This window comes from Leptosomus discolor, unplaced genomic scaffold (genome assembly GCF_034619465.1).
Source record: "Leptosomus discolor isolate bLepDis1 unplaced genomic scaffold, bLepDis1.hap2 HAP2_SCAFFOLD_66, whole genome shotgun sequence".
NCBI classification, from domain to species: domain Eukaryota; kingdom Metazoa; phylum Chordata; class Aves; order Leptosomiformes; family Leptosomidae; genus Leptosomus; species Leptosomus discolor.
The window spans coordinates 319,441-338,450 of NW_028237818.1; the positions used below are offsets into that span (position 1 = coordinate 319,441).

Genomic DNA, 19,010 nt, shown 5'->3' on the forward strand with positions numbered 1-19,010 from the left:
TGCCAGGAGTGAAAAGGGTCGCACCTACAGGGAGGAGCGAACTGGACAGGTGACCCAAACCTGACCAACAGAGTATTCCATCCCATAGGTGTCATATTCAGTATAAAGCTGAGAGATCACGAGGGTCTCGCGCTCTTCGTCTCTTCCTCTCTTCTTCGATGGCCGACATCTGAGGAGGACTGATCCGTGCATCCCTGAATCCAGTGCCTGAGTCCAGCTCCTGTATCCCATCCCTGTCTGCTGCCGAGTCCAGCCTGGGACTGCCCCAGTGCCAGCCCTGCGGTGTGGTGGTGACGTATTGTCATCAGGGTGGGGGGAGTTGGGTTCGGTATTGGTTTTGTATATATTTGTACATATTGTATATATTTCATTTTTCTTTATTCTTATTATTATCTTTTCTTTTATTGTTATTGTTCCATTAAAGCTGTTTTAGTTTTCTTTGCCAAACCGTAAAGTCTCTCTCCCTTGTTCTCTCTCCTTTTCCCTTTTGGGAGGGGAGAGGGGTTAGTAGAGAGCGTCTGTCATTCGTTAGTGGCCGGCCCAGCCTCAAGCCATGACACCCCTCACACTTCAAGATTTGCCTTTTCTTTGGTAAGAGAAATGGTAAGTGTTGCAGTCAAAAGTTTCTTAGCCCTCCAGTGACCACCAAGGTTTCCTGCTCTGCTGTAGAAGTACGGCTGAGCAATCTCTTCCGTTTGGGACAGGTAACTAACGTGTCTCTGCTTTGGTTCTCAAAGGCTGAGTCGCAGCTCGTGCCTTGCAGGACAGCTGTGTCTGCACTGCAGTTGATGCGTTTAGTTCCATCAGCAAAGCTCTCCATAGTACCCGCCTTTGTGACAGAAGCCGTTGTTCAAGATGCTGGAATTGGGGTGCAGATGAAGAGTTCCTCAAAGAAGAAAGGTCACTTCTCTGGGAGCTGCACGGTTCTTAACGGCGATGTCCCTGTGTGTTTCACAGCTGGGCTTCCTTCCCTGCAGTTGTGAAGTCCCACACAACGTGGGTTCAGTTCTAGTGAAGGGAACCAGGGTTGTAGCCCTTAACATCTTTGGACATAAGATTGGAGTGGTCCTGCAGGACGTAGGTGTGATCTCCACAGCCCTGGTATTCATAGGACCGGTGTTCTTGTGACAGGAGGTAGATGCACACCCAGAAGTGGAATGTGTAACGCTTAACATGTTTCTAAGAACTCGTGTTCTTGTAAGGTCAGTATTCTTTTCTGCCTGAGCTGCAGGAGGAAGACAAGGAAATGTTGACACTGAGGAGCTCCTCTCAAAAATGTCATGCCCTAAGTGTGAGCTTGCTTTCCGTCTGGGCTATCCAGAACTCACTTTACAAGTAAAGCCTTGAGTTAGAAATCCTTCAGGGCAGAAATAACTTTTTTTTTTTACGTTGTGCACTCATGTGCATGCAGGTAGCTTTCAAGTAACATTGGGCATTGCTTAACCAATATATTTGCTATGGAAAATATATTGCCATGGACACCATTCCAATGAAAACGAAGGAAGCGTTATCTTGGGTGTGCAAGAGCAGGAAAACCTGGGGGGAGTGTTATTTAGAGATCGTGTGGAAGACTGGTAAATACACAATCTTGTGCAATCGGTGACAGTCTTTATGAATTCTTATTTTTCTAGAGAGCTCAAATTGGAAGAGGGATAGCTTGATCTGGTCTTGACTGTCCTGTAACTTGCCTAAATCTGTTCTCTTTTAATGTCTTTAGATGAAGAGAACCAATTTGCGGCTGAGCTGGATGAATTTGGGTCAGATACAATGAGTGAAATCAATATTGTTGGGCGAATTATCTTAAATGTTTGGAGAACGATGAGAAATGAGGTAAAGTTTCGAAAGGTTAATGTATTTGACTGGCTGGGGTTTTTTTAATTGTAGTAGATTTTGTTGAACATTTCATGTAACTTGTGTAACTGCCTGTTCTCTGTTTGTACACCTTTTCAAACAGAGCATTCTACCACTGGGTCAGACTGGGTTTTGCGTGTCACTGGGATGTAAAATACTGAAGCCCTTACCTTTCAGTCATGTTACGTGATGATGTTCCTTTTCACTCCTTTCTGGGTTTTGAGAACAACTTACCCGTTTTCACAACTTGTCAAGTGTGGTGCTTTTACGAAATTAACTACTTGAACTTCCTTTAAGCTGTCAGACTTACTCATTGCTTTGCTGTTTAAGACCTTACATTTAATACTCAGATGGTTCAGTCCTTAGAAGTCCTGTTCTGACCAAATTCAGACCTGACCTTTGTGATTTACTTAATTCAGCGTATTCTTTTCAACTGATGAGGGATATTCTTTCCTGACTTTTAAATAGTTCGGGACTTCTACGTATGTACGTTTACCTTTTTTAGCAAAGAATCCTAATACAAAGTTAATAAATTGAGTTGTCACAGTTTTTAAAAAGTAGGGATTTCTCTGACGATGAAAGACATGACGCAGGTTAACGCAGCCTCTGTGTTTTTCTAGGTGCATCTAATGAATTACCCTTTCGAAAACGTGGGCTTTCATGTTCTTCATCACCGTTTTCCTTTATTTACTCTCCGAGTGCTGTCTGATTCGTTTGATAATAAGGCAGATGTCTACGGGTGGAGCTATTGATCCAGTTTGTTTGTTCCTTTTAAGGCCAGATTCTTAACATGGGAATAGGTGTGAGCTAAAGTCAGCGTAGGGAGAACTAATCAGTTTAGCTCAGGTACTGGAACAGTCTGTATGCAGCAACATGAGCTTATTTACTCTGCTGTTGTGCTGTGCTCTGTTGTGTAGTTGTACCCTCAATATTTCATCTCTCTGTATGTTTCTGTTTAAAGTACACAAAACCAAAGCAAATGCTCAGTCCCAGTTCCAACGTGTCTGAATAGATGGACCATGTTGAAGTTCTGGAAGGTTTTTATTTTGTATGTACTATTCCTCAGAAAGGCTTTTAATGAACTGCCAGGTTTCTGTTTTACTTCACGGTGCATGCCAACAAAGCTAGGCTTCAAAGGAGAACAAAACCGTGTGCGAGATGTTAAGGCAGTAACTACAGCGGCTTAAAAACAGCCTTTATATGACATGTATCACACTGGGCTTCACTCTTCGCTGGAGTGATTTGGTGTTGTGTGGTGTGAACAGCTCATAAAGCTGAGTGCTGATCTGAGCGTCATTCATGACATACAGATGATTTCTGTTCAAGTTAAATACTTTGCAACTAGGTGGAAACTTGGTTTAGTGCTGAAATTATAAATCTATGTGCAGCCGAGATAGGTGTTGTTAATACAGAAGGTTTTATATTAACAGTTGTTTGGATTGTTAATATTGAAGGGGTTTGTTCCACCAAAGTCCACTCAGTTAAAAACCCTGTAAACAGGGGAAGAGCAACTGGAGTTTCTGTTTCAGTAGTCCTTTGGGGGAGTGGGGAAAACAGTACAAAGTGTGTCATTGAGATAGGCCTTAACAGCAGTTTGCTGTAGCACCGTCTGTGTCTCTCTTTAGAATACATAAGTGTTTATTTGTGTGTGCCACGTTTTTGAAAGAGCCGTGTGAGAATGTCCTGGGGGGAATTTTGTTTGCTGGTTTGTAACAAGCTGTCATAAAAACTCGTTGTTATTAGTAGAAAGAGCAACACTGTCCTGATGGTTTATAACGAGGCTTTGCCTTTCACACATGGAAAACTGTCGATCATTCTGTTGGCTGGGTCCGTGGGAATCTCCAGTTGTCAGACAAACTGGATTGGATTGAGGGAACGCGTGAGATGGCGAGACTTTTTGGCATTCAGTTCTTACACGTATGAACAAGGGGCTCACAGGTAAGGTCTGGTTTTCCTTACACTTCACAAAAGCAAAACAGTCTTTATACAATCATTCTCCAGTATCTTTTCAGTTAGTGTGTGTGTTTTCATAAGGTCACAGAAAACTGTTTTGCATGACATGAAATGTAAAGGAAGGGCATTCAAAAGCGGTACTAATGGACTGAATGGTTAGTCTCAGAGGTTAAAAATAGCTGTTTATTTTTAACAATGAGTGCCCCGGAGGTAATCACGCCAGTGAGTCTCTTCTACTGACTGAGTCTGAGAATGAATGCTTTTTAAAACAATAACCAGTAAATCGAGAACGCCTTAGAAAGATGGGATGGTTTTCTTCCAGGGCAGGCAAAGCTGCATCGAGTGTGTTCTGAGTGACACGTGCTGTGAAGCAGACCTCTGGGTGAGGTCTGATGGTAAGACAAGAAGGGCTCTGGCTTTATTAAGGACATGTGTCATGCAAGTCGTGTGTGGTTCTGTTATTTCGATACCAGCATCAGAGGGAGCGGGAGCAGGACAGAGGGATACTTACACTGCTCTTCCTTTGAGACCCCAGCAGTTTCCAGCAATACCAAGGGCTTTCCTTGCCCAGATTCCGAGGGACTGGACCAACTAGACTGTTTTCATGGCTTCTCACGAGCCCTGAACAGCACCTGAAACAAGAGACAACTACTCTCACTCATGTGGTCTGCGCTGCTGTTGTCTTCTTTCCTGCCCTTCTTCTTCTTTCCTACCCTCCTTCTGCTTTCTGTCTTAACAGACTGTAGCTGAGCTGACCAGGACTGATTATTTTGCCAACTTCTGTGGACAAAAAGACAACTTGGAAACTGCTGTCCTGAGCCGACCAGCGTTGTCCTGAGCCAGCCCGAAACAGGAGTGTCTGAAGCTGCCGGTCCTTAACACTCCAACCCAACTCAAGAGCGTTGCCATCTTTTCCCTTGGACTGCAGTTGCCTGGGTCACCTCGTGCCCCAGTGCAGGTTCTTGTTGGTCTTGCTGGTGCTGGCCCTGTGTTTTGGGTGGGGGGCAGCCCTGGCCGCAGAACCCCGGTGGTGTTCAGTTGGTATTTGCCAGTTCAGCTCCCTGACCCGGTTCACCACGTTCCCCAAAAAGTGCCGCTGTTGGAGCGAGGGAGGAGAAACGCAGAGCTAGGGCCAGGGAGGGGGGGCTGGCGTGCTGCCGACGTAGGGGTGCTTCAGCGGTCACGGCTGCAGCCCGCAGAGCCTGTGCTGCCTGTCATTTTCTCAGATGGCCGTGCGTGGGGGTGAGCACAGAAACAGGCTGCATGTTCTGTCCTGACTGCTCTTTGCTCTTTCCTTCTGTGCACTCAGGTTTTGTTCCCACTGAAACTTTCCAGATCACATCAACAGCAGTTGCAGCAATTCCCAGTCACCTCAAATAATTTTTTTTCTCTCAGAAGAATCATCACTGCCATTTATGTAGATACTCCTTTTCTCCTTAGCTGGAAAAGATGTGAAACGGAATAGCACTAAGAACAGATTTCAGATATTTTGTTTTCCATATTTTTGTATCTCATATGAAGTTTTACAAGACCTTTTTTAAAGGTGGATTTTTCTTTTATTAAGCTATCATGACTGTTCCATAGTAGACTAAACAAATCTAAGAGGGAGATGGTCATAGACCTAGGGATTATTAGTCAGATGACTGAAGAACTTGCTGAACACTAGAAAAAAGAAAACAAAACCAACCCAAACCCCTCGCTCTTGCCAGATCCAGTCCCTGAGCACCTCATCACACACCTGAGCTCAGCACTGGACACAGCTTAGTGCAAGGCAGCAGCAGCAGCTCATGCTGCTGCAGAGCTACACTTTCAAACCCCAACCTGTTTGTGAGGTAGCAGGGTCTGGTTAAAGCTGCTGGTTCTCTGAGTTCATTGATAACGTCAGAGTTAAAGAAATTAGACCGAAGCCATTCAGTACAATACTCGAATGTGTAGTGCGTCAGGCAGAGGGCTTTTGAGCCGTGATTGAGTTGCTTACAAAGAACAGAATCAGGATTACCTGGGGCTGTTCTTTGATATTTTGGGATTTTCAGTCCTTTGCCACCCATGTGTGTAATTTTCAGCTATTTTGGCTTTTATTGTGAATGGACACAGTGAATACCTGGCTATCAGTGCTTTTAAAGCCTTACTAAAGCATTGAGTAATAAATAAATAGGGCTGTTTTTTTCTCATGTTGCTACCTCCACATGCAACATTTTGTGATGTCTCGAACAAGGTGACAGTTCTTAAACTTTTGGGGGTTTTATGCTTCCTGTACTACTTGTGGCATCCTCAGGCAGAAAGCACGATACCCAGAGCAAAGCAGCAGACTTTTGAACTGGGCTAACTTGGATTCTCCCCTTAGTTCTCTTGCTGCAAAGCACGTTCTAGTTACTCCTCACAGTTAAAAGCTTGGAGGCACAATTACCAGCTGACACAGCTCCCGTGTCATTTCTCTGTTTTCCCAGATGTTGAAATAATAATGCAGTGCCTCTTTCCTGGAATGATGACCGGGAAAATGCTCACCAGCTGCATGTTATACTGTGTTTTCTTCAGTGTTCTGCAAGTCCAACAAAACTACAGTTTAGTAAACGCTTGTTCCCTGACTGCAGCATGGCCATCCGTACATGTTGTTGCAGCCTGTTGGGTGTTTATTTTTCCATAGGTAAAAATTAGAAGTACTTGATTTTCAGTTATTAGGGCTAAATGATGAGGAAAGACATGGAAAAGTTCCACTGTATGTGATAGAAAATGTACCTTAAAAGCGAGAGCGTGGCTGTTTATTTTGGAAAACTGGTTGTCCGTGCTTTAAGTTCAGGAAATGTGAGTGTGTACTCGCACAGTTGGATACAGCCGTGTTTACTCTGCATTTCTGAAATTACAGTGACTGTATCCAACCTGTTGTGCAGTATCGTGTGGAGTCCCTGGTGCTGCGTATTGCAAAGCCAACGAATTGTGTTCCTGGGACACCCAGCATCCAGCAGCGAGCTCAAGGGAAAGCCCTGCAACGTGCTCCCTCAGTACCGGAGCCAGAATCCCGTTCCTGCGGCAGTGCTGTTCTCGTGTGAGCCTTCCAGCCGTTAGAGCCCTCCGCTGGGATAGCGCACAGCTACTGGTTTTCAGCCTGCCTGGGACAGGTTGAAAGCTTAGGGAAGTGAGTGGTTCATCTTTTCTCACAAACTTGAATTCCATGCTGGGGGGGTGGGGGGTGGGGTAAGGGGGTGGTGTATGCACACACATATTCCTATGCACATCAATATGTATTTTTAATTAAACAGAGAATTAGACTCTGTTCTGATAAAAAAAAAAATCAACTCTGTATGTCCATGTGTGTAGGGCTGTCCCATTCTTGTGGTGAGGCCGGTTTTCTTTTTTTCAGAAATAGTTAGAATGTCACATAAATGTACTCCCTGTTTTCAACACTGGACTGGTATTATTCGGCTGTATGTTAATAAATGATTGTTGTTCTCTTTTGACAGTTGTAGTTCATTCTGGTCTTAACTATGCAAAATGGAAAGATACAATGAGTTACTCTGTGTGGCCTCTCTTATGGAGCTTAACAGCGATTCTGTTGATTGGAAATCTCATGGGTCATTATAACGTGTTATTTGTAATTGTATGTAGCTAAGAAATTTTGAATGACAGTATGTTTGTTTATAGCTGAGATTATAATTGTGACTGTATCCTTGCTGGTGTTACCAGCATTTAATGTGAGTTGGTGGGTTTCCTTGCTCGGGCTGTAAATGAATGAGTTGTCTTCATATTTCATTTTCCTCTCTATCAGACAGGATGCATTCCAATCTGGCCGTGCATCTCTCAGAGCCCTTCTTGACTGACTTTACCAGATTAGAGATGATACCCCAGTGTCACCCAGTGGAGGAGCTTTTGTCAAGATGATGATATCAGGGCTCTGTGACAGGCACTTTCCCTTCCTGTTGGCCGAGCAGCTGAACTTCAACTTGATCTTGTGGTTTCTCTTTTGCTGCATTACGAGCAGACAGAAGGGGGGGAGGTTCAGTCTCCCATTTCCCCATGTTTTTTGATATTTGTCAGACGGCTGAACTTCTGGCAGTTCAGGAAATATTTACACTTTATGCTTTCATGTACCCTGAAGGCTCATTTCATCAATAATTAAACTGTGTTTTACTTGTGCAGTTTGGGGATCAAACAGTAATTATCTGTGTGTAACACTTCATTCTTCCTCTGCCTGTAGAGCAGAATGTCTTCCCAGAAAAAGAGTCCTGATTCGGGAGATGAAACTCCCTGACCTGCTTTCTGTTGTTCTCATTTTATAGGAGGTGTCTGCTGGCTGCTTGGTAAGGAAGTAATAAATATGGCCTGGAGCTCTTTCAAATAATTAGGCAGTCACCAGCATACACCTATTTAACGTAAACCACAAACTTCAAGTAAAGAATATTTGCAAGATTTTTAAATGACAATATTCCTTTACCATTTACCATTAGGAGAATGAACAGTTAACTCTTGAAGTCCCGTTTCAGTTAACAAGGGTATCTAACCAGGGGGTGAGTGGGGCTGATGAGAACAAAGAACAACAAACTGTTTACCCTGCCCTTGAGAGCTTTGCCTGCATTCGGGATTGCTCCTGGTAGTTGTGGGAAGAGCCAAACCGTTGGTGCCTGAGGCACCTTGCACATTATCTTAATCTTGCGATTATCTTAACAGTTCTGGGGTTTGCTTTTACTGCTCACTCTTTAGGTTGGGCTTTTGAACGTGATTTTTTCCTTGGTTCCCTTTGTGGCAGCCTTCAAGAAGAAAGGGTGTGCTGGCGGGAGTGCTGGGAGGGATCTTGGAGCCGAGGACGGCGGTGAAACAGCCCGTGAAGGCTTATGAGCCTGACAAGGCTGTGACTAGAATGCCTGCAGCTCGGCAGTCGGGTCTGGAATTTACAGCTGACGTCACGTGCGGTGCCAGCGGTGCTGATGGCTCTGGAGGAGGGCCGGCGGGGGCGGGGCGGCGCTGCCGCGGCGGGGGCCGCCGCTGGGGAGAGCGGGGCCGGCCCGGGCCTGGGCTGGCGGCCGGGCTGGGCGGCGGAGAGCGGCGGAGCCACCGGCTGCTCGCTGGGGGCTGCTGGGGAGCGGCGGCCCCGGCCCCGGCGGCGTCGCGGGGCTCCCGGCGGGCGGGCGGTGCCGGACTCCGCTGCCCGGGGTGCGGGCTGGTGCCCGCGGGGCAGGAGGAGCCGTCGGCCGAGCGGGAGCGGGGCTTAGGTGTGGAAGAGGCGCGGGCTGTGGGTTTTGCTGTTCAAAGTGCGGGGAAGGATAACGGAGGGGTTATGACTGCGAGGGCAGAAGGAGGGTGGGGGCGCTTTGGAAGAAGCCCGGGGCTGCGACACTGCGAAAGTTGGGCAAGTTCCTCCCCGCGGGGCGAGGGGAGGCTGCAGCCGCTCGCCGCGACCCTCTGCGTGAGAGCCCGGCCGGGAGCCGCTGCGCCTCGCCTGCTCCTCGCTGCGGGGGGAGATGCTGCAGCCCAGGAGGTCCCGTCGGGTCTGGTTCAGCATCGGCTGGGGCAGAGCCCAGGCGCTGACGAACCTCCTTTCCCCGCGGCGAACGCGCAGAGACGCCCCGGCCCCCGCGGTGCTGCCGCTGGTCGTGTCCGTCTGAGCGAGAGGGGTGCGCAGCGCGGTTCCCGGGACAGAGCGGGCCCCCGGGGAGCCCCTGCTGGCGCCTGGTCTGCCCGTGCGTGAGCCGGGCTGTGCCGGCGAAGGACGATTTGAGAGAGGCACCTCTGTCTGTCAGGGATTTGAACTCTCCCTCACTGTCAGCAGTTCTGACTGAAATAGCGGAGCTGTTGCGTTCCAGGGTGCGGAGCGAGGGCCGCGGTAGCTGTCTGTGCTGCCCCGGGGCGCTCCGGTGCCGGGCAGGACGGCGGCTCCGTGCCGAGCGCGGGGCGCTGGTTTCTGCCGCCCGCCGCGGTGGAGCTGCGGGACCGTCCCCGCTCCCCCGGGGGGAGACTTGCCGGGCCGGAGGCTGAGCACGGGCCTCGGGTGCCGAACGGCCGGAGGAGTGACGGGGGTCGTGGCTGTGGAACGCTCCAGCCCCCGCAGCCCAACCCCCGCCCTGCCGGTCTCCTCCCTCCCGCCCTGCCCCGCCCGCCTCCGCGCTCCCAGCGGAGCCGCAGCCGGCGGGGACTCGCCCGGCGCCCGGCACGTCGCGCCCGGCACGTCCCGCCCGGCGCCCCCAGCCGCCGGTCGGGCTCGGCTCTGCCGCGGGCGGACCGGCCCCGGGAGCGGCCGGGAGCAGGGGCGGGAGGCGGGGACGGCAGCGGGACCCCCCGAGCCCCGCGTCCGCGGGAAGGGCCGGCGGGAGCGGCTGCCGTGAGCGCTCCGCTCTCCGCACGCCTCCGCGGGGCGCGCTGGCGCGGGCGGTTTGCGGGCAGAGAGCGGGGTGTCTGTGAGGGGCCGAGCGCGGTTTGGGGGGAGGTGGCAGCCGCTCCGGCCGGAGTCGGTCACTGCCGAGCCGCGCCGTCGTTAAAAGGATTCGCGCCTCGGGGTGCGAGCCCTCGGCCCTGCCCCCTCGGCGTGTCCCCTGAGCTCGGCCGTCCCTCGCCCCCCCCCGAGCGGGAGCGCGGCCGGGGACGGAGCGGAGCGGGCTCCCCGGCACCCCGCGCCCCGCAGGCGCCTTTCGGGTGCGTCATTAGTGATAATAATATCCGTTCTTTTTGTAGCGAGATTGAGGATGGATGGGGGAAAGCGATGGGAAATAATCGCCTTTTTTCCGGTGGAAATAAGGAAACGTGAAAATCATGCACTGGGGCGCGGGGGCGGGGGGTCGGGAGGGAGGGAGGAGAAAAGCGTTTGTAATTTGAAACAGAAAGAAAAGGCTTTTATGGGGAAAAATACGTCTCTGATCAAATCTGTCTAAATTAAATGCTGTCTACAAACCAGAAGTCACCAACCAGCAAAATGTATACGCGCTCAGTTCGGTTTCCCCTTAGTTTCATAGTTTTGCTTCCGACTCGAAATTTCCAAGTGATTACCGCTCCCGATTTCAAGGCTGAAAGAGCATTTTCTGTAAACGTTCGGTTTATAAGTACAGGGAGAAACACGTATTTGGGGATCCTGATATTCAGGCGAACGTGCCAAGAAGAAACCAGCTGCCGGCGGCGGAAAAACAAATGAACGGGAGAGAAAGGTGCGGGGGATGCCCTGCGAATAAAGCAATCGCTACAGAGATATTTAGATGTATTTAATGGGATGCGTTATTCAAAAGCCCTGCTGACTGGTCTAATCATTTAGAATCGCCTGTTTTCCTAAAAACTTTACCAAATATTTACACTCAATAAACATTAATCGATTAACAAGCCGGTCATGCTCTTACAGGACCTTTCCTGCGCTCCCGCCATCGCGCTGTCCCCACGCGTCTCCACCGTTTTGTCGTTTTGACAAAGTATAAACGGAGCCCTTCAGGCGGTGGTGTTTTATAAACCGGCTCGTCTGGGCTCAGAGTGAGTCTCTCCGTCCATCCACATCACCAGATAGAATAATAGTAACGAATCAGACAGGGAAGAGCCGGGCTGAACCATCGGCCTTTTCCTTTTTTTTTCCCCAGGGGTACTGAAGTCCCGAATCACCAATTCTTCTGACTTGCTGGCCGTTGATCCACGGGAATTCGTAGTTCAATGTCAAAGGTAACAACAAAACAGTATTCGACTGTACGACAGCTGGAGGAAAAGGGTAACTCCTGTGTACGAGCTGCTGCTGAGCTTGGCCAGATTGAGGGGAAAAAAGGGCGAACAGCCCGGCGGGGTGACGTCAGGCGCACCCAGCGCGCTGTCCGGGCTCCGGGGCTCCTTTCCCGGCGGGCCGGCAGGAGCCCCGGCGGGCGGCAGCCGCTGCGCTCTCTCCCCCTGCGCAGCCCGCGCCCTCCCGGCCCGGCCTCCCGCTCTCCCCCGCGGCTCCTCTGGGTGCCGGTGGCGGGACCCGGCTCCCACGGCCGTTCCCGGCTCGCTGTCCCGGGCAAGGCCGGCACCGCGCGCGGGCTCCGGCGGCGGATCCCGCCGCCCCTTCCGAGGCGCGGTGAGACCCGAGTCCTCCGGCCGAGGCGGGGCAAGCCGCGCTCGGCGCCGCTCCTCGGGGCCGGGCCGGGGGCCGGGTGCAGAGCGGAGCGATGCTCTCCCTGAGCCCGCCCGGGGCCCCGCTGCTCCTCCGGCCCCGCTGCCAGGGGCGGCCCGGAGCCCCCCGGGAGAGCCGAGCGCTGGGCGGGCGGCCGGGCTGTCCCCGCCGCTCGGGGGGAGGGAGGGGAGCGGCGGGGCCGGCGGCGGCCGAGCTCCCGCGGGGAGACCCGCCCGTCCCCGCCTCCCCATCCCGGGGCAGCGCCGGCTGGGCTCGCTGCTGCCCACCCTGCCCTCCCCGGGCGTTTGCGGGGCGGACGGACACCCGCCGCCGGGGCTGACCTGTGCCGGGGATGCTCCCGCCGCGCCGCGGTCCCGCCGTGCCCGGGGCGGGGGGGCTCTCCGCCCCTGCACCCCCCGCAGCCCCCTCTTTTCTTTGCCCCCCCCGGCGCCGCCGTAAAAGGTGGAGCTCTGCAGGGGGTGCGGCGGGGACGGGCGCGGGTGCCCCCGAGGGAGAGGCGACTGCTGCCGGGCGGCCGCTGGTCTCCCCGGGATCGGCGAGGGGCCCGATCCCGTCCGGCCGCGACTTGCCGGCCGAAGCTCTCCCCTCCCGCTGGCAGCGCTTCGCCGGCGCTGTCGTGCCGACCCGGCGCTCCGCTGTGACGAGCTTTAGCGGCAGCGGCGCTTCCCCGCCCGCTCGTCCCCTCTTCCCGGCCCCGCCGTAGATTACACTGGGCCGGCCCGGGAAACGCCTGGAGGGGCAACGGCCGGGGGCCGGGCCGGGCCGCGGAGGGTGGGTGGGCTGCTGCGCGCCCGATCCCCAGACAGCTCCGGGACTTGATTTTCGCGGGGGCCACTGCCGCCGCGGAGCCCGGGAGAGCGGCGCTCCCCCCCTCCCCTCCTCGCCCCGTCCCCCCGGCACTGGTTTCCCCGCGGGAGGGGGGAGCAGTCGGGCCCCTCTCCCCCGCGCCGCAGCCGGCGGCCCCGCGGCTCCCCGCCCCCTCGCCCCGACCTCCCCGCCCCGCTCCGCTGTGCCCGCTATCCGGGCCCTTCCGGGAAGGGGCTCTGGCCCTGTCGCCCGGGTCCTGCCGCTCCGGAGGAGGGCAAGGAGGGGCCGGGGGAAGGAGCAGGAGCGGCGAAAGCGGCGTGAGAGGGAAGGAGGACACTGCCCCTTCCCGGGCTCTCTCCCCCCGCCCCGTGGGCAGAGCCCAGCTCGGCCAAGGCACGGGCGGGCCGGGGCCGGGCCGGGCGCTCTGGGGGTTCCCCCGCGGCGGCACCGCCGCCCGGCCTGGCAGCCCCTTCCCGCGGCCCCCCGGGGCCCGACGGCGCCGGCCCCGAGCCGAGGGAACCGCGCGGCCGCGCTCCCGGCGGCACCGGCAGCGCGGGCAGAAACGGCTCCGACCGGAGCGGGGCGCCGGGCGCGGGGCCGGGGCCGCTGCGGGGGCGTTTGCCCTGCGGGACAGCGGCGGGGCCGGGGGCTGCGGGGCGCTTCCCTCCCGTGAGATACGGGGAGGAAACTCTTCCCGGGAGGGCGGCGAGGCGCTGGCACAGGCTGCCCGGAGCGGCTGGGGCTGCCCCTGCCTGGCAGGGCTCCAGGCCAGGCTGGACGGGGCTGGGAGCGACTGGGCTGGTGGGAGGTGTCCCTGCCCAGGGCAGCGGGTGGCACTGGGTGGCCTTGGAGGCCCCTTCCAGCCCAAACCCTTCTGGGATGAGTCTGGGAAAGAAGCAGCGCAAACACACTGTAAGCACCAAACTAGTATATGTTAATCCAGCTTTGTGATGGGAACGTACACTGCAGCCTCTGCCTTCCTCAGTCAGTACACATGGATTACATCAGCTGCATACATTAAAATTAGGGAAAAAAATCAATGTCAGACTGGTGACTTCAGCTCTGTTCGCTGCACAGATTCGTACAGGAAATGTGTCTGTTCTGCGAGGGAAACAAACAAAAAAGGACAATAAAGCCAGTAAATAAACCTCACACACAAGTCCTTACACCAGAAAGAAAACAACAATTCAAACGAGAAGAAAAATGTCAAATGATTCAATCTTCTGGGGATATTCTAAAACCTGATGCTTTGGGGTGGGAATTAGCTTTGTATTTGTTCTGGCACCATTTACTCCAAAATATACCACACTAAAGCATACAGCCCTAGTTGGGGGGGAGGCCGGGGAACAACACCCCAAAACCAACAAACAAAAACATGTCTCTGCTTTTATTCACTTAACATCCCGGGGAAGTTAGATAATGGAAAAGTAATTCTGTGGAGCCTTGCTAAGTTTTAATGCTAAGTTTAATTTGTAATCATTAATTATTCTTCCAATACATTTAATTTCTTCACAGTGAATGCGAACAGTTTAAACATCTTGTCTCTACAATGGAAAAATCATATGTTTATCACAATTATTTGTCAATATTAGAAAATTGTTTACTCTTCCTCCATATGCAATCTCTCCAAGCAGGCAGAGAGATCATTCTTTCTAGTCTAATTCTGTTTAGGATGACTGAACATCTACACAGAACGTTAAATGCTGCTTGCAAAGTGCTCTCAAAATATAAGTAACCCTCTTCACCACCTCTTGAGTGGGTAAATATTGCAACTTTTTTTAAAGTGAGTAAATAATGTCATTTAAATCTGTTTATGGTAGTGTAACCCAGGAAAGTTCTCAAAGGAACTACTTTGGTATACAAGCAGCAGGTACCCAGAACATGGCTCAGCCCAGTGGGGTCGGTAATTTTCGGGAATTCTGACTAACTGTGATTATTTGAGTGTTGGATGCAGTTCACTGGGCTGCAATGAAGAGAGCTCACGCTTCAGTTACCACACTGACCTAACTAAAGCTTCGGACAGTGTTAATCCGCAACTCGACCGAAACCAAACAGCTTTTTTCCAGTTTTTGTTCCCACTTGGTCCACTTTGGGAAAAAGGCCACTTTTTTTTGATTTGAGGACTTGCCTTTTCCTGAGCTTCTTTTTCCTGGGATGAAGGCAGAAAATTTTTTCTCATCTTTAGAAAAGGCACCCAAACAAAGTGGGCTCAGAAGGAACTTGTGTACCCCTTCAGTACTGCAACTCGTGATGCCTGACATTCCTGAAGGTGTTACAGATTATTTATTTGTTTATTTTAACCTGGATAATGATGATACTGGCCACTAGCTCCTCCTCGCCCACCGTCTTTATACTACCTCTAAAGTCAGGATCTCTTGAGGTAGAAAAGAAGAGAAAGAGATGAGGAGGTTTACACTAATCAATTTCCCTAAGTCAGAAATATCTTTTTCTTTTCTGACTGTTCTAGTTACACCTATAGCTCTACTAATCAGAAAAATACATTTCAAGACGTCTCACTGAAATCTTCCAGAAATTATCTCAAATTTATACTTCCACGAGGTAAAGGGTTCTCGCTCACCACCTGCAGCAAAGCTCACCACCAAAGCACACCCATCTGCCTCTCACAGGACTGTGAACTCCGCTCACAACCACAAGAGCTGTTTCCATAGCAACAAGCGAATTGTTCAGGGTTACAGATGACAGAGCTCCTGCATCCCTCTGTCAGCAGGCTGACAAATGAACCAACAGAGCCTTCAGTCAAAAAGCTGCCTCTCAGACCGTGAAGGACAAGAGGAGAGACGTTAAGTTTCTGAAGTAAGTAGGAACACAGACAGCAGGACTCCAGAAGACCTGCCCTGGACCGTGGAATCCATCACCTCCACCTGCCCCCAGCATCTCAGGTGACCAGGCCCAGCATTCCCAACACAGTCCTCAAACTCCACCTTAAACACGGACTTTGGCTTTTCCACCCACTCCAGCCAGGCTTTTGCAGTTCAGGCTGTAAACGAACGACCAAAGCCACCCACCTCTGTCCACACCAGCGTGCAGGCATGTCAGCAGGCCCTCTGACACCAGGCTTTTACCAAGAGCACCTTTGCAGATCTCGCTGATTTCCTGCAGCCACAGTCACTGCCCTCTGGTTTGCCCTGACCTGGAAGGCTTTGGGGTGCTGCCTCCTCCGTTGGGGTCAGGGCTTCTACTTCCACGCTACCAGAAGTCTCATGTGGTACTTCCCTGCTGGCTGCAATACTAAGGAAAGCAGGAGGCTCTGGTTCTTTGGTGGTCTCCATGGGTTTTTCCTTTGATGTTTTCTTCTCTGTTGAGCCAGATCCCCGCTCGTGGTGCCTGGAGGCAGTTTTGTTCCTGCCCGGCCTGGCCTGTGTAGCTTTGGGCTGTCCCCGCTCGGAACGTCTGCTCCAACCCCTTGTTCCTGCTCCGCGGGCAGTGAGTCTTGCTCCTGCCCCGACAAGGCAGCTAGTTGCTATTCCTGCCCCACTTGAACTGGCCGGTTTGGCCCCTGCCCCAAACTGAGGTCATCCAGTTTTCCCAGTGTCCACTCGGGGCAGTTGGTTTTCCTCCTGCTCAGCTCAGGGCAGTTCGTTCTGCCCCTGCTCCACCCGGGGAGACTTTCTTCTTTTTATCCCCCGCTGGGGCATCCCGTTTGGCCACAGCCTTGCTCGGGTGCCTTTTGCTCATCGTGTCCCCCTCGGTTCTTCCCCTCCCTTGCTTGGGGAGGCTCCTTTTGCCCCTTCTCCACACAGGCTGCCTGGATTTACTCCAGCCCTGCTCCGGTGGCTCTTTATGCCCCTGCCCAAATCAGGGTGGCTAGCTTTGCTCCTGCCCCACTTGAGGCACTGAGTTTTGTCCCTGCCCTGCTCCCGCCCTGCTCGGAGTGCCATTTTTTGTCCCAAAAGCCTCATTTTTATGCTCCAGACCCTCCTTTTAGGGTACAAACTCCTCCCTTAGAGAACAAAGCTTCATTTTCTTCATGTCCAAAGCCTCATTTTTAGGGTCCAAAAGGTCAGCTTGACTTGCAAAATCTCACTTTCAGGCTCCACAGCCTCGTTTTTAGGATCCTGCCAGGCATTTTTAGGGCCCAAGCTGCATTGTGAGTCCAAACCCGCATTTTTACGATCCAAGCCCTCCTTTTAGTGTACAAGCTTCTCCCTTAGGGCTCAAAGCCTCATTTTCTTCATGTCCAACGCCTCAATTTCAGCACCCAAAGACCCATTTTTAGGCTGGAAAGCCCCATTTGTAGGGCCCACATCCTCCTTTTTAGGCTCCAAGCCTGCCTTTTAGCACCCATAGCCTTTCCCCATCTTCCTCCTCCTCACTCTGAAGCTTTTAACGCCACAGCCCTGCACACAGCAGAGCAGCAGCGCAGCAATCCTTGCTGCACTCCGGAGCTCACCTCAGGAAGAGCCATTTGAATCTCTCCACACTGACTCCCGTCTCTGCTGGATCGCATCAATATTTCGTCACGTGAAACCAGCTGCACCCAGGGCACCTCATCCCGCTGCTTCTCCCGCTTACAAAACAACAGGAGCTGCAAAATGGTGTCAGAATGAACAGTCCCGAGCCGTGGGCATTTTTCCCTGTTATCCAGGATATCAGGTGGCCACCAACCATTCCAATAGAGAATGAGGGGGGGCCCAGACATACACACACACAGAGCCCTGCAATCAAAAGCTGGTTGAGGACATGGGGAGTGACACACGTGGGACACGGACGGACAGGAGGGGACAGAGACACAGAAGTGAGTTTATTGCTTAACTCAGCGAGTGCTCGGCTGGGACGGTCACTGTCCAGGCACAAGCACCTTGTGAACAGCTGAATTAATTCTGCGGTTCCTTGCTGCAGGCAGCGTTCAGGCTTTAGGAGCCTTCATCAGTTGCTTCACACCTTGATGTGGACGACTCAAGGCAGCGGAGCACCGTGCTACAACACACCACTGAATTCCGCCTCGGTCCGGACTACAGCTGACCACAGACCCGCCGTTATTGCTGGGTCTCCGTCTGTCTCACCGCTTCAATTACACTGGAGTTGCATAAAACCCGGATTGTGTTTATGCCTTCCCAGCCTTATCTTCCTCCTCTGATGCTCCTGGTTTCCTAAAATACCTGTCAGCCTAGGAAAGAAATCGTGCGTAAAGACAAAGCTTGATTTGAGGTTATGCTCCATGCCCGGTGTCACTTCAGGACACCTCTCCTAATGAAGCTCATGGGTCACGACCACCTGGACCTGCATATGCAGACAGCGAGGAGACACGGCCAGAAATGAGAGCTTGGCCCTCTGAAACTCCACAGGGCAGAGCTGTGAAAGAGGAAAGAGCAGGTGAGTGCGATGGCTCAATGCTGACCTCTCCGTAATGTACTCGTTCGGTTGAAAAGGTTGGGAAAAATGCCGCTCAGCCCCTGTTTTTCCCCAGTGGGACATGGAAAAAAGCGGGTCCTGATGGGCAGACCGTAACTACGACCTTCTTCAGTGGGGTGTGAAGCAGTTACGCCTGATCCAACAGCAGTGATACCCTCCATCTTCTGCATTTTTCTATCGGTATTTAGGCACACGTGGACACACGCATATAAAATTTCTCACCAGTTATGTCAAATCTGAACTGGTTTCTGCAGAGTTATTATTATGCTGAAGCTCAGACATACTCTGACGGCTTAGAGGTCTTGCAGTTTCCAAATGGACGAATGGGAAAGAAATCAGCCAACCCGGCCACTCCTCAGAATTGCTGCCCAGATACACACCTGCATAAATCAGCATATTGTCCCCAAAGACACTTCAGAGAAGCATTTCCTGGTGGCAAGAAAGAAATTACCTTCCCGGATCAAACTATGAAGAATTATTTAGGGATGGGCAAGAAGAAAGTGTCTTTCCAGACAGCGCTGCTGTTCATATCCAGCGGCTTTACCTCTTCAGGTGCCCGAGGCTGCTGCTGGGAGAGGAGCAGTTTGGGCTCACTGACAGAGGCAGGGTGTGGTGACAGAGCCAGCTCGAGAAGTTCACGCTGGAACATACTGCACTGTAAACATGGATGTACTGCTGGAAAGTTGGATTTTGATGTTTTTTGATAGCTTGGAGGAGACATAAAGGCTGAATAGCCATGTGTATTTCTTCCTACCCTAATCTGAGGGATTTTTCTCGCTTGTGCATAGTTCTGGAGAACATGGGAGAACCAAGGTGGTGCGGCAGGCAGGTCTGACGGACAGCTGATAACTGACAGCACTCAAAGCATCACAGTTTACACTCTGCTTGGCCTGCTGCAGCAATAGACTTAGTGCAGAAGAGGTGTGGTAGAGGCTCTCAAGTATAAAGAAGTCAGGTC

The 19,010-nt window shown here is 52.4% G+C and overlaps 1 long non-coding RNA gene across 1 annotated transcript; it reads left to right on the forward strand.

Moving 5' to 3' along the window:
- The first annotated feature begins 564 nt into the window (after positions 1-564).
- LOC147412713 (uncharacterized) lies at positions 565-1,824 on the forward strand. Its single transcript, XR_015184162.1, has 3 exons — positions 565-603; positions 738-944; positions 1,718-1,824. It is a non-coding gene; the product is annotated as an uncharacterized LOC147412713 (long non-coding RNA).
- Positions 1,825-19,010: the final 17,186 nt, after the last annotated feature.